At 38.1% G+C, this 20,428-nt stretch overlaps 1 protein-coding gene across 2 annotated transcripts in view; it reads right to left on the bottom strand.

Moving 5' to 3' along the window:
- Positions 1-20,428, bottom strand: part of cntn4 (contactin 4) — a 238,867-nt gene that overhangs the window by 116,748 nt on the left and 101,691 nt on the right. The window lies entirely within an intron of this gene.

Below are 20,428 nucleotides of genomic sequence, written 5' to 3'. Positions count from 1 at the left end.
GCCTGAGGAGGGTTGTGTGGCTTAGGGGGTGAAAATTAATGACAGAAAAGGAAAAACCAGTGCCCTGTGATTAGCTGGCCACTAGTCAAGTGGGGAAGTGGTGCTTTGTAACCAATGTTCAAAAATCCAGAGCTTGATTTATTTCGGTTGTTCTCACACACTGGGGTTGGTTTCACACGAACCGCTGTATGGTTGCGTCATCTTCGGCTGTTTATCTCTAGATAGGTAGCTAGGTAACATCTCAGGAGGAACGGATGTCAATTTCACTGTGTTATTTAAGCATTCGCCCCTATGGATTTAACACAAGAAAGTTGCACGCAGAGAACGGAGCTCGCATTTGTGTGCCGCTGATGTGCCAGAATATAATCAAATGAGTATAAAAAAGCGTATAATTGTAAATTTGAGCATGTTGCTAGCAATGCTGAAGTCATGGGTTTGATTCCCAGGAAACACGTGGGATGATAAAACATAGATTAAATGCACATTAAATTGTGATTTGGATAAAAGCATTTGTAAAATACATTTGGACATTGGTCAACAAATGGACAACATTGCAAAAGTAGGGAATGTTCCTAACCATAATTAGGGACATAAAATATATCCCGACTCTTCTTGGGAATAGTTATGCATTTGAAACCGATCTCTTAAGAGGCACAAATGTACACTACATCATATAAATAAACAGACAAATAAATAAAACAGTCACAAGCCCTGCGGAGACGTTGTGGACCAGGCTTTAAAAAAGATTCTTGGCATCTGTTTCTGATCGTAAAAAGTGTTGGCATACACTTAATGTCACATCTGTCAGTGGTATTGTAGGTCCCTTTACTAGTAAAAACTGTTTCAAACACCACCTCAATTCAATTACCCACAATTCCTGTCTTTCTTTGAATTGCAAAGACAAAATGGGCCAAGAAAAGCAAAAGGTGAAAAAGGCCGGCTGTTTTATGCAGGTATGAATTTAAAGGAAAAAGTATTTTTTGATAACAAGTCCTTTTTGGACCAACCTGTGACCTTTATTGCATCGCTTGTCTTTTAAAACGTATATAATTGGTATAAGAAAAGAAAGTGGGCTCTGCATAATAACTCAATTGTTTCTTTTAGAAAGCAATGCTATTAAATGGATTTTTGCTTTAGTCTTCTGTTTGCTGCTTCTCTTGAGAGACAGACAACAAAAATCTCAACAAATTTAAACTGTGCTCAGATCTGCCGCAAAGTCAACATGAGATTTAATGATCACAGATTTCATTATGAACTCAAACATCTCTCATCAAATTCCCCCTAGACCGGATTATCCAAATAAATTGCATGAATTGTGTACTGTAACTTTAAACTCTTACTGTATGCCAACATGCAGTATATCTATTTTTTATTAAGAATATTTATGAAAACATACACTCCAAAAAATACTGGGTTATTTATTTTCAACCCAAAATGCTGTTTTAATCCATTGTTGTGTCAAATATAAACATTTTCTGGATTAATTTAACCCAAAAGGCTGGGTTTTGACCCAATGCTACAAAAAGTTGGGCGTAAGCCCAACGTCGGGATTGGCTACGTCTGGCTTTGTGAAAAAAATTACGCCTTTGCACCATCTGAAACTATGGAGCAGCTATGTTTAGTGTAGAAGATGTGTGTCCCCACTTATGTGATTAACCTCAGTGATAGTTGAGATACTTCTCTCACACGTTTGCCAGTGTGTTCCCTAAGAATGTGTGCGTCACGTGCAGACCCATCACACAAAACCTGCATTAACTAAACAAAACTTTTGCTGTTTGCACAAAACTTAAAAATGTGCTTATTAATTCTAAGAGTTCGACTGAATTAAAGCAAAATTAAACAAAGCTGTTAAAGGAATAGTTCACCCAAAAATGAAAATAATGTCATTAATGACTCACCCTCATGTCGTTCCAAACTTGTAAGACTTCTGTTCATCTTCGGAACACAGTTTAAGATGTTTTATATTTAGGCCGAGAGCTTGTTGACCCTTTATTGAAAATCTAAGTACTGTACACTGTCCATGTCCAGAAAGGTAATAAAAACATCATCAAAGTAGTCCATGTGACATCAGTGGGTCAGTTAGAATGTGTTGAAGCATCGAAAATATATTTTGGTCCAAAAATTGCGTAAGACTAAAGTCATGTGACTGCAGGATGACGTGTTCTCCTCAGACATGTTTGCGAAGATTTTTTTAAACTTTCAGCATGCATCTCCCTCAGACTGTAAACTAAGCCCGGGCGCACAAAAAAAAACAAACAAAAAAACAGCTGGGGTGCACCAGATAACACGTCAGCCGCGTCGTATGTCATCCGCGTCACTGCTGTCAGGTGACTTCAGTCTCGTGCATGCGCTTCACAACAGACGCAGAAGAGAAGACAATGCTGAATAAAGGCGTAATTTTTTTTCTTTTTGGACCAAAATGTATTTTCGATGCTTCAACACATTCTAACTGACCCACACTGCAAAAAATGCCTTTTGTACTTAGTTTTTTTGTCTTGTTTTTAGTAAAAATATCTAAAAATTCTGACATTAAGATGTATTTTCTTGATCAGCAAAATTACCTAGGAAAATAAGTGTAGTTTTTAGACAAGACAAAAAATACAAAATGTAAGCAAATTTGTGCTTAAAACAAGCAAAAAAAGCTGCTAATGGAATAAAAAAAATTTCCTTGAATTAAGTGTCTATGAAAAAAGTAAACTTATTTTAAGAAAATATTTCTTATGCTATTGGCAGATTTTTTTTGCTTGTTTTAAGCAGAAATTTAATTAAAGTTTATATTTTTTGTCTAAAAACTAGACCTTTTTTCCTAGGTCATTTTGCTCATCGAGAAAATACATCTTAATTTAAGAATTTTTAGATATTTTTACTGAAATTAGATAAAAATACCAAGTAAGAAAGTCATTTTTGCTGTGCACTGATGTCACATGGACTCCTTTGATGATGTTTTTTTTACCTTTCTGGACATGGACAGTATACCGTATGCAGATTTTCAATGAAGGTTGAACAAGCTCTCAGACAACATATAAAACATCTTAAATTGTGTTCTGAAGATGAACAGAGGTCTTACGAGTTTGGAACGACATGAAGGTGAGTCATCAACTCTTTTGCCGCCATTGACGAGTTATCTCGTCAATCAAGAGAAAACGCTTCCCTGCCAATGACGAGTATTTCCGTCTTTCCGCAATACCGCTATTATCCACCAGGCGGCGCCCTTCCACAACTTTTTAAACCTGAAAGTATTGCCCTATGGCAAGTGGCTGCATGTCCGTTTTAAAGATCGCTCTGAATGGGATCTCTATAAAAGTCCAACACAAAAATGGAATTATCTCAGCTTTTTGCACAAAATTTTGTGTTTTTGCAGAAACCTACCCATATTCAAGAGCTGATTACAAAAGAACTACTGAAGGTAGGATGAAACGTTTTTTTTTTTTTTTTTTTAAAGAAGAACATTTTCTGGACGGCATTAAACTTTTGTGAAAATCATGAAAAAAGGTGGCGCTGGCTGGCAACTTTTTAAAAAAATGCTGGTGGCGAAAGAGTTAATGACATTATTTTAATTATTTTCATTTTCAAGTTATCTATCTTCTAAATATCAATAAGAATAAAAAAAACCCACTGCTCCCATATCCTGTGTGAATCAGACACGCCAATGTAATTATTTAAATATTTGCCATAGAAACAAGTCAAAACTTTATACTTATGCCTACCCTTGACTAGACGTAAGATTTAGTTTCAGACGTGCGCTAAGCCTAGATGAAGAAGCAGGTGTAAATTCTACATAGGATGTAAAGCGCATTTTACATCCAGACTTGTCTTACGACTGGGTGTATGCCTAGCTGGTCATATGCTTTAAAGGGCAACCTTCTGTGCATAGTCTCATAGCTCTAATGCAAATGGATCACTTATATAATAGTTTTGCATAGGTCTAAATCAAAGCAATAAAGAAATCATCTTCTCAATCATCAAGTCAATCTAATAAGCGAACTCAAAATCAGATCAACAACAACCATATTTGTAATTGACCAAGGCATCGATGTGTATTTCCAGACAACCCCCCTTCTACGGCGTAGTAAATGCTGAAGCATGTCTTATTCAAACAAACCACTTTGTGGCTGGACACGCTGGCATGTGAGCATCCATTTGCGCTGTCAATGATAAATCCATTTGCAGAACGTTGTAATGTTCTACTCAGCAGCTCCCTGGCAGCGCATTTAATCGACAGACACGTAGCATCTCCCCGGCTTAGCCCAATCAAACCCACTCACTTGTTAGCTAATTAAACAAAACAGTCTTGGAGGATTCCTGCCTGAGAACCGGTCATTTATCACAGTTTGATCTAATCCATTGCCATGGGCTTCGGCTATCTCACACGCAGGAGGAGTCGGAGCGGCTTGGTTTTTCCCCCTTGCTGAGCTCTGAGAGCTCGGTGAATATCGTATCTTCTTTTAAGGAAGGTGCTAAAAGACAAGGTACGGATCACGGGGAGTGCAAGGTGCCGGATATCTCCGGTTCCCTTGTTAGTGCCATGCTTTGCAATTGTTTGATAAGTCTTGCAAGAGATACCATGGCTGCATACACCGGCATCAGCGAGGTTCACGTCAACGGATGAAGGGCGTAATGAGATTTTGTGTTATCTGAAGAGAAAAACAGGACTGACTTTAATCCTGCTATTTATACAAACGATAAATCCGCACAATGCTATTTCTTTTTTTAAGCTAAAATGAAACTTGTTGGAGTACTACAGGTGTGGAAGTCGGGGACTGATTTTAAAAACCAAATAAAGCTTTGGTTGCTCCGTGGCCTTTTTTGCTACGCTGATTCAAATCCTTCGATTTATGTTTTTATATTGTTTGATTATCTGGGCCCTAAAAATGAATCAGATTTGTACATAATGCATCAAATTATTAATGCACTACAATTTCAGATTTTTTATGTATTAAACTCTTCCTAGTTTTCTAGTTATTTTCCTCTAAAAAAAAAAAAATTAAGATTAAAAGAGATTATAAATGATACATGGAATTACACTATGTGAACTGTCCAAGGTTGACTTTTTGATGTGTTCTGTAAGAAGCCACGACTCTTCGATTTGAAGGGTCCCTGGAGGGGTCTGTCAAAGCTGACAAAACTCAGTTTGCATTATACCAGGATTGCTGGGGTTGCAGAAAGCAGGCAGAGAAGTCAACATGAAACGAAAAGGGAGCAAATACTTTATAAGATTTGTGCAAACTGTATGGAGCATTTTTAAGGAACTCAAGATTTTGTGGGGTTAACATATTTGCAGTTTGAATTATTTTGTAAGTTTAAGTACACCTGGGTTATTTTCAAACTAGTGTTAGGCCAAACAGGGATGAAACCAACCTGTTGGGCTGTAATTCAACCTATGTTGGTTTGTTTCAACCCAAAATGCTGGGTTGTTTTAATTAGAGATGCACAGATATATCGGTCAATAATCGGTATCGGGCCATAAAAGCAATTTTCTAATTATGGTCTATCGGACGATAGTTTAAAAACAGCCAATAGTCATGGCCAATACATCCTGTCAATCAAAAGAGAACAGGAAAATGCAATGAATTTGAGCTCTGTGTATATAAATGTAAAGAAACATCACAAATGTTCAATATTAACTCAATCCCCGCTAGCCATTTTTTGAAAGGTTGCACGCCAGCATTTTTTGTGATTTTTGCAAAAGTTTCACAAAATGCCTTCCAAGAAAATTTTCTTCCAAAAAAATATAAACATACAAAGATATCGAATGAAAGAACAAACCCTCTGCTTTAAAACAAACAATAAACAAACAAACAAAACGGGAAAAAAGCTGAAATAATTGCATTTTTGTGAAGGAATTTTGTTAGAGATCAGATTCAGCACCATTATCAAAACATACACAGAGTTTTAAATTAGTAAATAACGTTTTGGCTTCATTTTTTTCATAAATCGCCATCTACATAATCACGGTATTGCAGATTAGCATAAAAATTCATCAGGAACACGTATTTTTCATGCAAATGTTTCCTCTTAATTGACGAGATAACTCGTCAATGGCGGGGAAAGAGTTAATGGTCATTATATAAATGAATATTTTTTTTAAATTTAATATTCAGAATTTAGTTAATGCAAGTTAATATAACCACCAAACTATCAGTATTGGAATCCTTATGGCAGATATTAAGTCTGAATAATCAGCTATTGGTATTGGTGGAAAAAATTTATATTGTGCATCTCTAGTTTTAGCCTATTGTTGGGTCAAATATAAACATTTCTAGGTTCATTTAACCCAACGGATGGGTTTGTCCATTTTTGACCCAACATTGGTTTATAAAATTATAAAGTGTACAAGCAGGGGTAATGGTAATGCTTTATTTAGCATCAATGAAAATAAACGACCAGCCAAGATATTGTCCTCACAAATTAAGCAACTATTGATATGCACGCCAAAAAATCTATTTGTTTTCTACTGTTTTACCAATAACATGAAATGATGAAGATGACAGTGTAATCTGGCTCAAAGGGAAACAATCGAATGCACTTACACAAGCGCTGCTCATGTGTGTCTGATTGACTAGACCTACAATTACAACAAAACATATTTCAGACCTCCGGCTAAATTTAAAGTATCCCTGCTGATTAAACAGTCTGACGAAAATTTCTCTTCCTCCAATTTGCATCAACAAAACAAACACAAAATAACCTTTATCAAATTTATTCCCAGCAGTAAGCAAGCATTATTATTGCAAAGGTGTTGAAAAGAGAAAATACATAAAAGCAGATGAAACAAACCATCTATCATTCTGAACGCCAGTTTCAGTTCCAATCAAAGAGACCCATTCATTACATTTCTGCTCTGCCGTGCCGCAAGCAGGAAATAAAGCTTTATGAAAAGATGCACATATCTGGCTCTTAATCGTGCATTATCGATGCGAGTGTTTGATGAATTTTAATAGCATCACAGCTGCCTGATCGTTGCCTGTTAATAATACATGTGAGACTTGTTGTGACAACAGTATGCATTTTTAATTGCCATGTCTGAGATCACACAAACTTTATGCTTGGCAAAAGTATAAAAAAGTTAATTAATGATTTATTAATGCATAAATAAATAAATGGTAAATAGGATAGAGAAAAGAGGTCTGTCATTTTGTAAATTATTACTCTAGTGATGATCAATTATTAAATATAATTATTAAATACAAATATTTTCATGCCCCGGAATAGGAATGAATGAATATGTGGGGTTTGTGTACTTTATTAAGGGGGGTGTGTACCCTAATGCCACGTACACACCAAACGTGGGGCATCTCGTTACTCGCTCTAAATTACTCGCGGGATTTAACTTTGTGCCATGCGGAATTTTTGCTCGAGTTGAATATTTTTAACATTGGCGAAGACGCATTTGAGGTGAATAGTGCATGTTTTCGCCGCAAACGATATTGCGTCATTTGCATCGCCCCACGCCAGAAAGTGTCTGATCATACATTTGCATTGACCTTTTATGTAATCTACTCGCGCAAATCTTTGAACTTGCGTCTGGTGTGAACAGTCAGGCGTTTTTGCCTGTGGCCAGAGTATGTTTTCCATTGTTTCCAATGTTACTTTTCCCTCAGCCATCCAATCATAGTGGAGAAAGGAAGGGACAAATATCACAACCAACCGGCGCATCATACAACGGCTGATAAACAAAACAGAAGTATTATATCAACCAAAGGGCTTAGCATTTAAATGCTTTAGTGTATATGCCCCCTTATGCTGTGTACAAACCAATTGCGAAGCATCGCGTTCCTCGCTCTTGATTACTCATGGGATTTAACTTGCGCGAAGATGCGTTTGAGGCAAATAGCACAGGTTTTCGCGGCAAACGCCCTGGCTAATTCAAATCATTCACATCGCCCAACGTGAGTTTGCGTCTATTTGTGTCTTTGCATTCACTTTGTATGTAATCTATTCGCGCAAATTGTTGAATTTGCGTTTGGTGTGTACACCCTGTTATGCTAAATGCACACTTAGCATCCCGTTCCTCACTCTAGATTACTTGCTGGATTCAACTTCGTTTCATGCTAATTTTTCGCTAAAGTTGAATATTTTCAATTTGCGAGAAGACAGGTTTGAGGCAAATAGTGCGTGTTTTCACAGCAATCGCGCCACCCAATATGCATCATTTGCATCGTGCGAGTTCTTGTCTATTCTTGCTTTGGCATTGACTTTGTATGTAATCTACTCACGCAAATCGCTGAATTCACATTTGGTGTGTATGCCCCATTATGCTGTGTGCACACCAAATGCGAAGCATCCCGTTTCTCGCTCTAGATTACTCGCTTGATTCAACTTCGTTTAATGCTAATTTTTCGCTAAAGTTGAATATTTTTAACTTGGGCAAAGACGCTTTGAGGTGAATAGCACGTGTTTTCAAGGCAATCGTGCCACCCAATTTGCAAAATTTGCATTGCGCAAGTTCTTGTCTATTCGTGCTTTGGCATTGACTTTGTATGTAATCTACTCACGCAAATCGCTGAATTCACGTTTGGTGTGTACGCCCCATTATGCTGTGTGCACACCAAATGCGAAGCATCCCGTTCCTCGCTCTAGATTACTCGCTGGATTCACCTTCGTTTAATACAAATTTTTCGCTGAAGTTGAATATTTTTAACTTGGGCGAAGACACGTTTGAGGCAAATAACGCGTGTTTTCAAGGCGATCGTGCCACCCAATATGCATCATTTGCATCGTGCGAGTTCTTGTCTATTCGTGCTTCGGCATTGACTTTGTATGTAATCTACTAGCGCAAATCACTAAATTTGCGTTTGGTGTGTATGCCCCATTATGCTGTGTGCACACCAAATGCGAAGCATCCCGTTCCTCGCTCTAGATTACTCACTGGATTCAACTTTGTTTAATGAAAATTTTTGGCTGAAGTTGAATATTTTTAACTTGGGCAAAGATGCTTTGAGGTGAATAGCGCGTGTTTTCAAGGCAATCGTGCCATCCAATTTGCGTAATTTGCATTGCGCAAGTTCTTGTCTATTCGTACTTTGGAATTGACTTTGTATGTAATCTACTCACGCAAATAGCTGAATTCGTGTTTGGTGTGTACGCCCCATTATGATGAGTGCACACCAAATGCGAAGCATCCCGTTCCTCGCTCTAGATTACTCGCTTGATTCAACTTCGTTTAATGCAAATTTTTCGCTGAAGTAGAATATTTTTAACTTGGGCAAAGACGCTTTGAGGTGAATAGGGCGTGTTTTCAAGGCAATCGTGCCACCCAATTTGCGTAATTTGCATTGCGCAAGTTCTTGTCTATTCGTACTTTGGCATTGACTTTGTATGTAATCTACTCACGCAAATAGCTGAATTCGCGTTTGGTGTGTACGCCCCATTATGATGAGTGCACACCAAATGCGAAGCATCCCGTTACTCGCTCTAGATTACTCGCTGGATTCAACTTCGTTTAATGCTAATTTTTCGCTGAAGTTGAATATTTTTAACTTGGGCAAAGACACGTTTGAGTCAAATAGTGCGTGTTTTCATGGCAATCGTGCCACCCAATTTGCATTGCGCAAGTTCTTGTCTATTCGTGCTTTGGCATTGACTTTGTATGTAATCTACTCACGCAAATCGCTGAATTCCCGGTTGGTGTGTACGCCCCATTATGCTGTGTGCACACCAAATGCGAAGCATCCCGTTCCTCGCTCTAGATTACTCGCTGGATTCAACTTCGTTTAATACAAATTTTTAGCTGAAGTTGTATATTTTTAACTTGGGCAAAGATGCTTTGAGGTGAATAGCGTGTGTTTTCAAGGCAATCGTGCCACCCAATTTGAATAATTTGCATTGCGCAAGTTCTTGTCTATTCGTGCTTTGGCATTGACTTTGTATGTAATCTACTCACGCAAATCGCTGAATTCACGTTTGGTGTGTATGCCCCATTATGCTGTGTGCACACCAAATGCGAAGCATCCCGTTCCTCGCTCTAGATTACTCACTGGATTCAACTTCGTTTAATGCAAATTTTTTGCTGAAGTTTAATATTTTTAACTTGGGCAAAGACGCTTTGAGGTGAATAGCGCGTGTTTTCAAGGCAATCATGCCACCCAATTTGCGTTAATTGCATTGCACAAGTTCTTGTTTATTCGTGCTTTGGCATTGACTTTGTATGTAATCTACTCACGCAAATCGCTGAATTCACGTTTGGTGTGTATGCCCCATTATGCTGTGTGCACACCAAATGCGAAGCATCCCGTTCCTCGCTCTAGATTACTCACTGGATTCAACTTCGTTTAATGCAAATTTTTTGCTGAAGTTTAATATTTTTAACTTGGGCAAAGACGCTTTGAGGTGAATAGCGCGTGTTTTCAAGGCAATCATGCCACCCAATTTGCGTTAATTGCATTGCGCAAGTTCTTGTTTATTCGTGCTTTGGCATTGACTTTGTATGTAATCTACTCACGCAAATAGCTGAATTCGCGTTTGGTGTGTACGCCCCATTATGATGAGTGCACACCAAATGCGAAGCATCCCGTTTCTTGCTCTAGATTACTCGCTGGATTCAACTTCGTTCAATGCAAATTTTTCGCTGAAGTTGAATATTTTTAACTTGGGCAAAAACGCTTTGAGGCAAATAGCGCGTGTTTTCAAGGCAATTGTGCCACCCAATATGAATCATTTGCATCGGGCGAGTTCTTGTCTATTCGTGCTTCAACATTGACTTTGTATGTAATCTTCTCACGCAAATCGCTGAATTCACGTTTGGTGTGTACGCCCAATTATGCTGATTATGCCAAACGTTTTCACTTTCAACTTGCAAGACGACGTGTTTGATGCGAATAGCGCGTTTTATGGTTTGTACGCCCCATTACTCTTAGCAGATACACATAGCAAATATTTAGTACAGTAGTTTTTTATGACTCAGCTTGCACTGGTCAGATTTTTGTCCAATCAGATTCTCTCCAGAATGAGAATGTCCCTCCACCATTTAAATAAAATTGAGCCAACTAAATGCCTTAATATCTCTGTCAATAGGTAATACATCCATGTTGTATTTCAGAAAGCAACTCGTCTGGCTACTTCACAGACTATGATTCACTGAGAATGAATAATTTGTTTAAAGTTAAACCTTGTGTAGACTCCAAAATCACACAAAAAGAAAAAAAAGAGGTACAAATATGAAGGAGCAGTCTAAGGATTGTGCTGCTTAAGGCCTTAAGATTTATACATTCTTCTGTCTAAACGGATCCAGACGGAGTGCATATGCTCTGTGCTCTCACAGCCTGCAGGACTGTCCATCTTTGGCATTGTTAGCACAAGTGCAAAAAGAAGCGATTTCAGCGTTCGCTACACCTGAAAGGACCGATGTCCATTAGGAATCGAGGTCAGCGGCAATGCATTCCCACACTAAACATGGTTATTGTGTAATGCAGAGAATGATGCTGAATCAGTGGAGTGTGCTGCATTTCTGGGTTTGTGTTTTTTATTGCAATAATAAATAATGTTCCACTTGATGTTGACATGGTTTCTGGGTTAAAGACATGTAGTATAAAACACTATTTACAGCACACCTTACTCTGTCAACAATACACTATACTATATTAGAATATAATTTGTGATCCTGGACCATAAAACCAGTCGTAAGTAGCATGGGTATATAGTATATAGTCAATAGTCAAAAATATACATTGTATGGGTCAAAATTATAATTTTAATGAAAAAAATCATTAGGATATTAAGTAAAGTTGTTCCATGAATATATATATATATATATATTTTTTTTACCTTTATGACTGATTTTGTGGCCCAGGGTCACAAATAAAGTAACACAGGCCCCTATTAATTCATAATACATCAAAGTCTTATCAAATTGCACATAATTTTACCATCACAGGCAAGAAAAACAGCTCTCAACATCAGTGACACTTGACCAAAACAAAAAGAGACTGGGTGTTTTGCTTTCAAAGTCCACTGTTTCTTCACCGTCAAAAAAAGGGGTCAACAATGGTCCCTAGCTGTCACCGGGACAGTACCCTTTCAAATAGTACACCTTTGTAACTAAAGGGTGCACATTAGTACCTCAAAGGTACATATTATTTTGTAAACCTGCTTTGTACCAATGCAAAAATGTGAAACGTGATATCAATTTTAATTAAATGGTTTTATTTCAAATATAGTAATAGTTATATATTTTCTCATCCAAATTGCTTGCCTCTTCAGTTAAAACACCCCAGGGCTAAATTCTGTGGATGGTCTCTGTATGCACTGAGCTTTGAGTTTTATAGACTGAAGTGGAGGTGGCAGCCGCGCGACTGTTTGTGCGTGACTGATCTGACCTGACTGAACGAGCCAGGAAGTCATGATTTGGGTTTACGCTGCACATTTCTGAAGGAATGGGCCGCTCTTGATGTCCCTCGCACAAATAAACATTTAGTCATACCCGTGATGCCCCATCCAGCGATGAGGGATATGTTTTTAAGAAGAAGTCTGACATTTCTCAGTTGACACAACCTCGCCTCGTACGGTGTGCTGTTCGAACACGCAAGGACGTGGGATGATAAACCAAGGAAGGACAAAAGATTTTGTAGTGGATCTAAAATAGCTGGAAGCCAAAAGCTGTTCCATTATTATCAGCTCTCTATTAACACACATACTTTGTCCTTGGCTTGACTGCTAACTAGTGTCATTAGCGAAACCTCTAACATTATGTATTAAACTTTGGTTTAAACCCAATTTAAACCAGCCTATGATTGGTTGCTGCTCTAAGCGGTCCATGCTAGCTGGTCTGGTCAGCTGATGAGTGTTCCAAATCCTTGTTAAAACCAACTAAGATTAGCAAACCACTTCAGGCCGTTTTAATTAGTTTCCTTATTGGCCCCGAAACCAGAAAATCATTCAGGGTTAAAAATAGACTATTGGTTTTGGCCATTGGGAAACCACTCAGCAAGCCCCAGGGCTGCTAGCCACCAGACAAGCACTACATGAAAAAACTCAATTTTGCTCAATACAGCATTGCATTAGAAGTCTAAAAGTCATGGGTTCGATTCCCAAATAACACATGTATTGATAAAGAAATGTGCAGCTTGAATGCACTCTAAGAGGCTGTTTACACTTGGCATTAACATGCGTTTTCGTCGATCGGATCACAAGTGGACGACGTTAATGCCAGGTGTAAACAGTGTTCAAAACTTTTGAGCTCGTCCACTTTCGACCACTTTTAACCACATCCAGAGGTAGTCGAAACCACTTTCGATCGGATCGCTTTGGAGTTGCGGAATGCACGGCCACACGCGACCGTCTTCTCTCCGCCCATTTATCTAATCTGAGGTACTAAACACAAGTTTTACTTCTTTTTTGACGTCTGGCGTGAACATACGGTGAACAGCTCTATTTTTAGCCTTTCATTGATAAAACTAAAGCGGCTGATCTCCGTAGTTTCGTTGAAAGCGTGTGAAAGTTGCGTGATCCTATTTTATCAATTGAGTTGAAAATTCAGATAAAGCTCTTACATAGACACGTACAAAACACTGTGCAGCATGTTTACTTGCTAAACAAGCAGTGGACTCCGACATAATATTAGTTTGCGTCCATATAAACTCATAATTACTCCCGCTCGGGTTTGAATGACAGTAGACTCGCCCACCGTCTCACAGACCACCCCCTCACAGTATTCAGCACAGAAGCGGTCGAAAGTGGACAAAAGAGACGGATTTAAATAGCAGGTGTAAACGTAATGTGTCTCTCTCGTCCACTTGTGATCCGATTGATGAAAACGCATCTTAATACCAAGTGCAAACAGCCCCTAAGTCACTTTGGATAGAAGCATCTGCCAAATGAATAAATGTAAAAAATGTTGTTATTACTATGCTTCAATATATCTCAATATAGAGTTCAATGTAAAACAACAAGATAAATGCAATCTTATAGTGACTGCTTTAAGAAATTTCATTTACAGACATAATGCAAGGCTAAGCATAGCTCCTAACTCTCCTAAGCTTAAACCCAGCAGCTTAACACATAATCGGTTGTTTTGTTGTTTTTAGAATGAGTGGCATTGTATTCCTGCAGGGCTGAAGTTATTCTCATAGGAACTGAGGGACTGGCATACGATGTGTTGTGTGTGTGTATATGAGTGTTGAGGACAGGTGTTTGTTAGTTGGAAACCGCAGGGACATCATAACGTGTGACTGTTGTTCAGTAGAGAAACAATGTTTGCTGGTGCCCAGACAGCAACGAGAGACAGAAGCCAAAGGTTGAAACCTTACAGACACGCCAGTGAACTTACTATACAGTATGTGCACTATACAAATGTTTCTCAACTGGTGTGGCAGTGGGACCCGCATTTTTACATGGTCATCAAGCCGTGACCCACATTTTTATAAACTTGAATCGAGCAAATTTACCTCTTAAAGGAATATTCCATTTTCGTAAAAGAAAAATCCAGATAATTTACTCACCACCATGTCATCCAAAATGTTGATGTCTTTCTTTGTTCAGTCGAGAAGAAATTATGTTTTTTGAGGAAATTTTTTGCAGGATTTTTTTCATTTTAATGGACTTTAATAGACACCAACAATTAACACTTAACTCAACACGTAACAGTTTTTTTCAACAGAGTTTCAAAGAACTATTAACAATCCCAAATGAGGCATAAGGGTCTTATCTAGCAAAACGATTGTCATTTTTGACAAGAAAAATAACAAATATACACTTTTAAAGCACAACTTCTCGTCTAGATCCGGTCCAGCGCGACCTAACGTAAATGCGTAGTGACGTAGTGAGGTCACGTGTTGCATATATAAAACACACATTTGCGGACCATTGTAAACAATAAACTGACACAAAGACATTAATTAGTATCAGTTGACATACAACAACGTAGAAACGGTCCTCTTTCAACACACTTGTAAACACTGTGGCAGAGTTTCGCGTTCGTCTTCTGTGACCTCTTGACGTCATGACGTATTGCGTGGGGTCAGCTGGCGCATCACGACCGGATCTAGACGAGAAGTTGTGCTTTGAGGGTGTATGTTTGTTGTTTTTCTTGTCAGGAATGACGGTGGTTTTGCTGGGTGGGACCCTTGTGCCTCGTTTGGGATTGTTTATGGTCCTTTGAAACTCCGTTGAAAAAAACTGTTACGTGTTGAGTTAAGTGTTAATTGTTGGTGTCCATCAAAGTCCACCAAAACGAAAAAAATCCTGCAATGCTTTCCTCAAAAAACACAATTTCCTCTCGACTAAACAAAGAAAGACATCAACACCCTGGATGACATGGTGGTGAGTAAATTATCTGGATTTTTCTTTTAAGAAAATGGAATATTCCTTTAAGTACTGTCCCAATTTACTTAACAAAAGGCAAATAAATTGTAGGAAAATTACCAAGGTTGAAAAATAAATTGTATTTTATGGCTGTAAATTATAAGTTTTTAGTCTATACTGATTTGAAACCAATGTTTCAGATAATTTATACATTTGATACAGACGATCTCCCTGCAAATATTTGAATCCAGTATCCAGTTTGAATCCAACTTGTTTTAGTCAATATTAGAGATGAACTAATGTAAGAATGTACTGTAGGTCTAACCTGATAACAAATAAAGGCCTAATTATTTGAATGGGACAGCTGGTAACTGATTTTAACTAGTAAGCTGCTTTTTCAGAGAAATCAGAATGTGAAAATACCATCTCTTGAAAATTGGCGAACTGAATGGTTTAACTGTAGTAACCATAGTTTTTGGGTTTAATATGGGCTAGTAAAACCATGGTTAATTTCTTATCTTATGTAATTTATGTACGGGACATACATACAAAAATACTAATTATATACAGAAAAAATACATCAAAGTGGTTACCCTAACATTAGGGATGTGCCGATCCGATCACGTGTTTCCCGAAACCATAGTTCAAACGAACATTTGCAAGCTGCATCGCAAACTTGTGTGGTTTGAAAGACAGCTTTTCACCTGTCGTTAGAAGCATTGTTCCTTGTTATTATAATATGTAGACTTACATTGATCATGCTTTTGGACAAAATAAGCAAAAAACATGTAGCACATTCTATATTCATCATTCTAAATATATAGATAAAAAATATTTTACGTCTTTAAGTTTGTAAACAGAATTAAAGTGCTGCATTTGAAAACTGCACATGTGTGCAGTCCTACCAGCTTTAAGACCCTGGGGAATCCCTGGAAGAATTGACGTAAGAAGGAACTTGTGCATTAATTAAATATCTTGAAAAAACAACAACAGATAACTAAATCACGATAAAAAAGTCAGTCTTCTAATGCAATATATGCTATTTACAGCAGTAATCTGACATTAAATCGATTTGCACAGATTAATTAGTACTTCACCTCCCATGTGACATCATCATCTATGTTGTTAAACCAACATGGTTCAAACCACGAATGTGCGACAAAGTTACAATGCTTTCAGGAAACAGTCGTGACAAGGTAGTTCGTTTCTCCAACTATGCATCGTACTATGTTGGTTCAGCAGCGAGTTACGTCGTTGTTCCCCAGGATTTGGATACATGGGTTTAAATTGGGCCAGGGCCGTCCCGGGCGAAGCCCCCGCACATAGGCTGAAGGTCTCGCTCTGGGGTGCGTTTCCCGAACAACAACGTAACTCGCTGCTGAACCAACATAGTCATCCTGTGCTCTTCTTTTTTGTGTATTATAGAACTATCGGATCGGGACTCTGTATCAGTAGATACTCAAAATCAAATGACTCGAACCCGAGGGCAAAAAAAACTGATCGGGACATGACTACCTAAAATGACCACTAGCTTTTAATATCTTCTTTGTGTTGTTATTGATACATGTTTAGCTATGCTTGGCCCTCAACATAAAACAGTGTGATTTTCAACACTCTCTGAATATAAGAGACGTCAATTAATCTGTTCACAGCATGTCCAGATGTTAAGTAGAGAAGCTATGATGAAATACTCATCATTATACGCCATAATACACGCTACAAAATCTCATTCATTCACTGTTCATTCAGTATGTACAGCATCATAAGCATTAACACTTATTGAGTGTATTACCATTTAAAAGAAGAGGTTCATACAATTTAAAACTGGTTCAAGGAATTAATCTCAAAAAACACGTGAATATCAGTTTAAAATCCATTAGAAGTTTTTTGGCATTTAATACGAATATGCTGACGATATCTATAAACTAATGTGCGCCAAAACACTGACAAAATTAACATGTAGAAGATTTAAGCATTCAAAACACAGCCTCTTCAGCCTGAACTCACAAGAAGATATAAATACTCAGATAAAAATACTACTTATTTGGTAATTTATATGAATTCATACGAAGTTAATTGTACAAAAACATACGATTATCAAAAAAATTAACGAAACAAACATTAAAGGAATAGTCTACTCATTTTCAATATTAAAATATGTTATTACCTTAACTAAGAATTGTTGATACATCCCTCTATCATCTGTGTGCGTGCACATAAGCGCTGGAGCGCGCTGCGACGCTTCGATAGCATTTAGCTTAGCCCCATTCATTCAATTGTACCATTTAGAGATAAAGTTAGAAGTGACCAAACACATCAACGTTTTTCCTATTTAAGACGAGTAGTTATACGAGTTTGGTGGTACAAAATAAAACGTAGCGCTTTTCTAAGCAGATTTAAAAGAGGAACTATATTTTATGACGTAATAGCACTTTTGGGAGTACTTCGACTCGGCGCAGTAACACCCTCCCTCTCCCATTATGAGAGTGAGAAGGGGAGCGGACTTTTCAGGCAAGTCGAAGTGCTCCCAAAAGTGCTATTGCGCCATAAAATGTAGTTCCTCTTTTGAATCCGCTTAGAAAAGCGCTACGTTTTATTTTGTACCACCAAACTTGCTCGTATAACTACTCGTCTTAAATAGGAAAAACGTTGATGTGTTTGGTCACTTCTGGCTGTGTCTCTGGGTGGTGCAGTTGAATGGGTGGGGCTAGGCTGGATGCTGTCGGGGCGTCGCGGCGCGCTCCGGCGCTTGCGTGCGCGCGCACAGATGGTGGAGGGATGTATCAACAGTTCTTAGTTAAGGTAATAACATATTTTAATAATGAAAATGAGTAGACTATTCCTTTAACGACACCCCACCACCATCCCAAACACTAACCCGAATGTGGTCATACAAATTAGCCACCTTGTAAAATACAGTACGAATTGCCGTCTCTCACTTTCACCAATACGGATCAATGACCTCTATGACATCATTCTACACTTCATCTTCTCATCAGATTCCAGGCTATGAGGGAAAACAAAGGCCCTGTCCCAAATCGCACACTCCGACTTAAGGACTTCCTCAGAGTCCACACTTTGATGACATCATGTAGTGCAGACCTAAGGGATCTTTCGCAAGGACTTTTGGATTGGTAAAATGCGCAAAGCTGCAGTGCAAATGTGCAAAGACGGCACTGATGAGCACACTTCGGAGCGTAAAAATGACAGATGGGACACCCTACGAACTCATAGACTAAGCGAGCACATGCAATTTAAGGCCACAAGACCGAAAGTCCACATGAAGGCCTAAGTGCTAATGTCTGTTTCAAAATATGCCCCACCCTTTCTTACTGTTTCATTAAAAATTACGCCAACACATCAAGCAGAGCTGCGAATTTCAAGACACTTTAGTAGGTCTTTAAATTTCTTTTTATTTCAACTTTCAAAGAGAAATATTTACATTAACTAATCAGACGTCTATGTAAACTATAAAATTAGTTGACTGCTGTCAAACAAAAGGAAATATTTAAGCAGCTGAATAAATATTTATTTTCTGCGTTTTTGTTCTTATAATCCACTGTCTACACATGGGTTCAGAAAACCACCAGCTCTCAAATCAGAAAAAATATGCTGATGATTTTTGGAAAAGATCCATTCCTGTTTTTACAGCCTGAGTCACAAGCTTACAAATTTATACCCACTCGGGCGGTCTGGCGCTCTTGCACGTAGACACACGTGTTATCGCATTTGTATTGGTGAAGCGTAACAGTCAACACGCGCTCTCTCTCTCTCTCCCTCGCCAGTGGATCATATACAGCTCTATCAGCATGTGTAAGCACATCTTCGGCATGCAGCAGGCGGCATAAGGAAGCGGGTGGCCAGCTGTCTTCCTCGCCGTATGTTTCCCCAGACAGTTGCTCTGGCAGGCAGGCCTCTGCTCCTGACGAGAGCTTCTCCACTCATTTAAACCCAAAGTGCAGAGAGGCAATAAATAGCACCACACAGCCACATTTATTCGTTATTGCGCCTCCCACGGACTTTGCCAACTACGGAGGCTGCTTGGGGGAGAAACAGACTGATGGCACGAATAATCAACGTCATCGTCAGCTGTCAGAAGTCTTCAGTTTTTTGAAAGGCGACGTGAACTGGAGACCACTTGTGTAATGAGTTTTGATTAAATACTACAGCGTTAATTATTGGAGGCTAAAAAAAGTACCGCGACTAATTGGAATTTCAATGAATGACTGACGTGTTGATTATTTTATTGATTAATTTGATATGCAGTAATGTTCTCCCGTAACATTTTAATGAACTTACTGTACTTACTGTTTCATGTTATGAAGTAACAAGGGCATTAGACTTACTGGTTGTATAAAATATAATTATGTGTGTTAAAAATAAATACATTTTATTTTACTTAATGATCAATTTATTGAAACACTAAATTAACAATTTCACATTCAAAAAGAAAAATAGATTCTTCATTTCCTTGCAGTGTAACTCCACCTACTAATTCCTGTTATAACAAAACATAACAGTAGCTGTGTTTCCATTATAAATTTGCGCAAAACTTTAGCGTCAACTAGCGAAAGACTAATGCGCAATAATGGCGTTTTCATTAACCGATGACATATTTTTTCCTCTTGCGGTAAGTCATTCCAAAAATCACGTCAACTGATTTTGGTATGTTTACCAATATCACATCTACGGCACTAGGCATTATTTTTAACGAAGGAGACGTAAGAGTATTATCCAAACATTAATGCCAAGGAAAGCCCCTTAAACCTAAGAGATGCAATGTATAGATGTTTCGTGAGGTAATAGTACATTATTTAGAAATAGTACATTATTATCTAAGTGTCGACAAAAGACTATTGCGAAATAATGGCGTTTTCATTAACCGATGATTTGCGACTTAAACATATTTTTTCCTCTCGTGATAAGTCATTCCAAAAATCACGTCAGCTGATGTTTGTATGTTTACTAATATCACATCTACGGTACTAGGCATTATTTTTAACGAAGGAGACATAAGAGTATTATCCTAACATTAATGACAAGAAAAGCCACTTATACTTAAGAGCGGCAATGTTTCGTGAGGTAATCGTACATTATTTTAAATCAAAAGAGATTTAGGAGTGTTATCCAAAAATTATTGGCAAGGAAAACCTCATATACTTGGGAGCAGACATATATTGAGGTGTTTCTT

The sequence above is a fragment of the Misgurnus anguillicaudatus genome, chromosome 8 (genome assembly GCF_027580225.2).
Source record: "Misgurnus anguillicaudatus chromosome 8, ASM2758022v2, whole genome shotgun sequence".
Lineage (NCBI taxonomy): Eukaryota > Metazoa > Chordata > Actinopteri > Cypriniformes > Cobitidae > Misgurnus > Misgurnus anguillicaudatus.
Note: the sequence above shows the minus strand (reverse complement) of the source record. Positions and strands in the feature narration are given on the sequence as shown.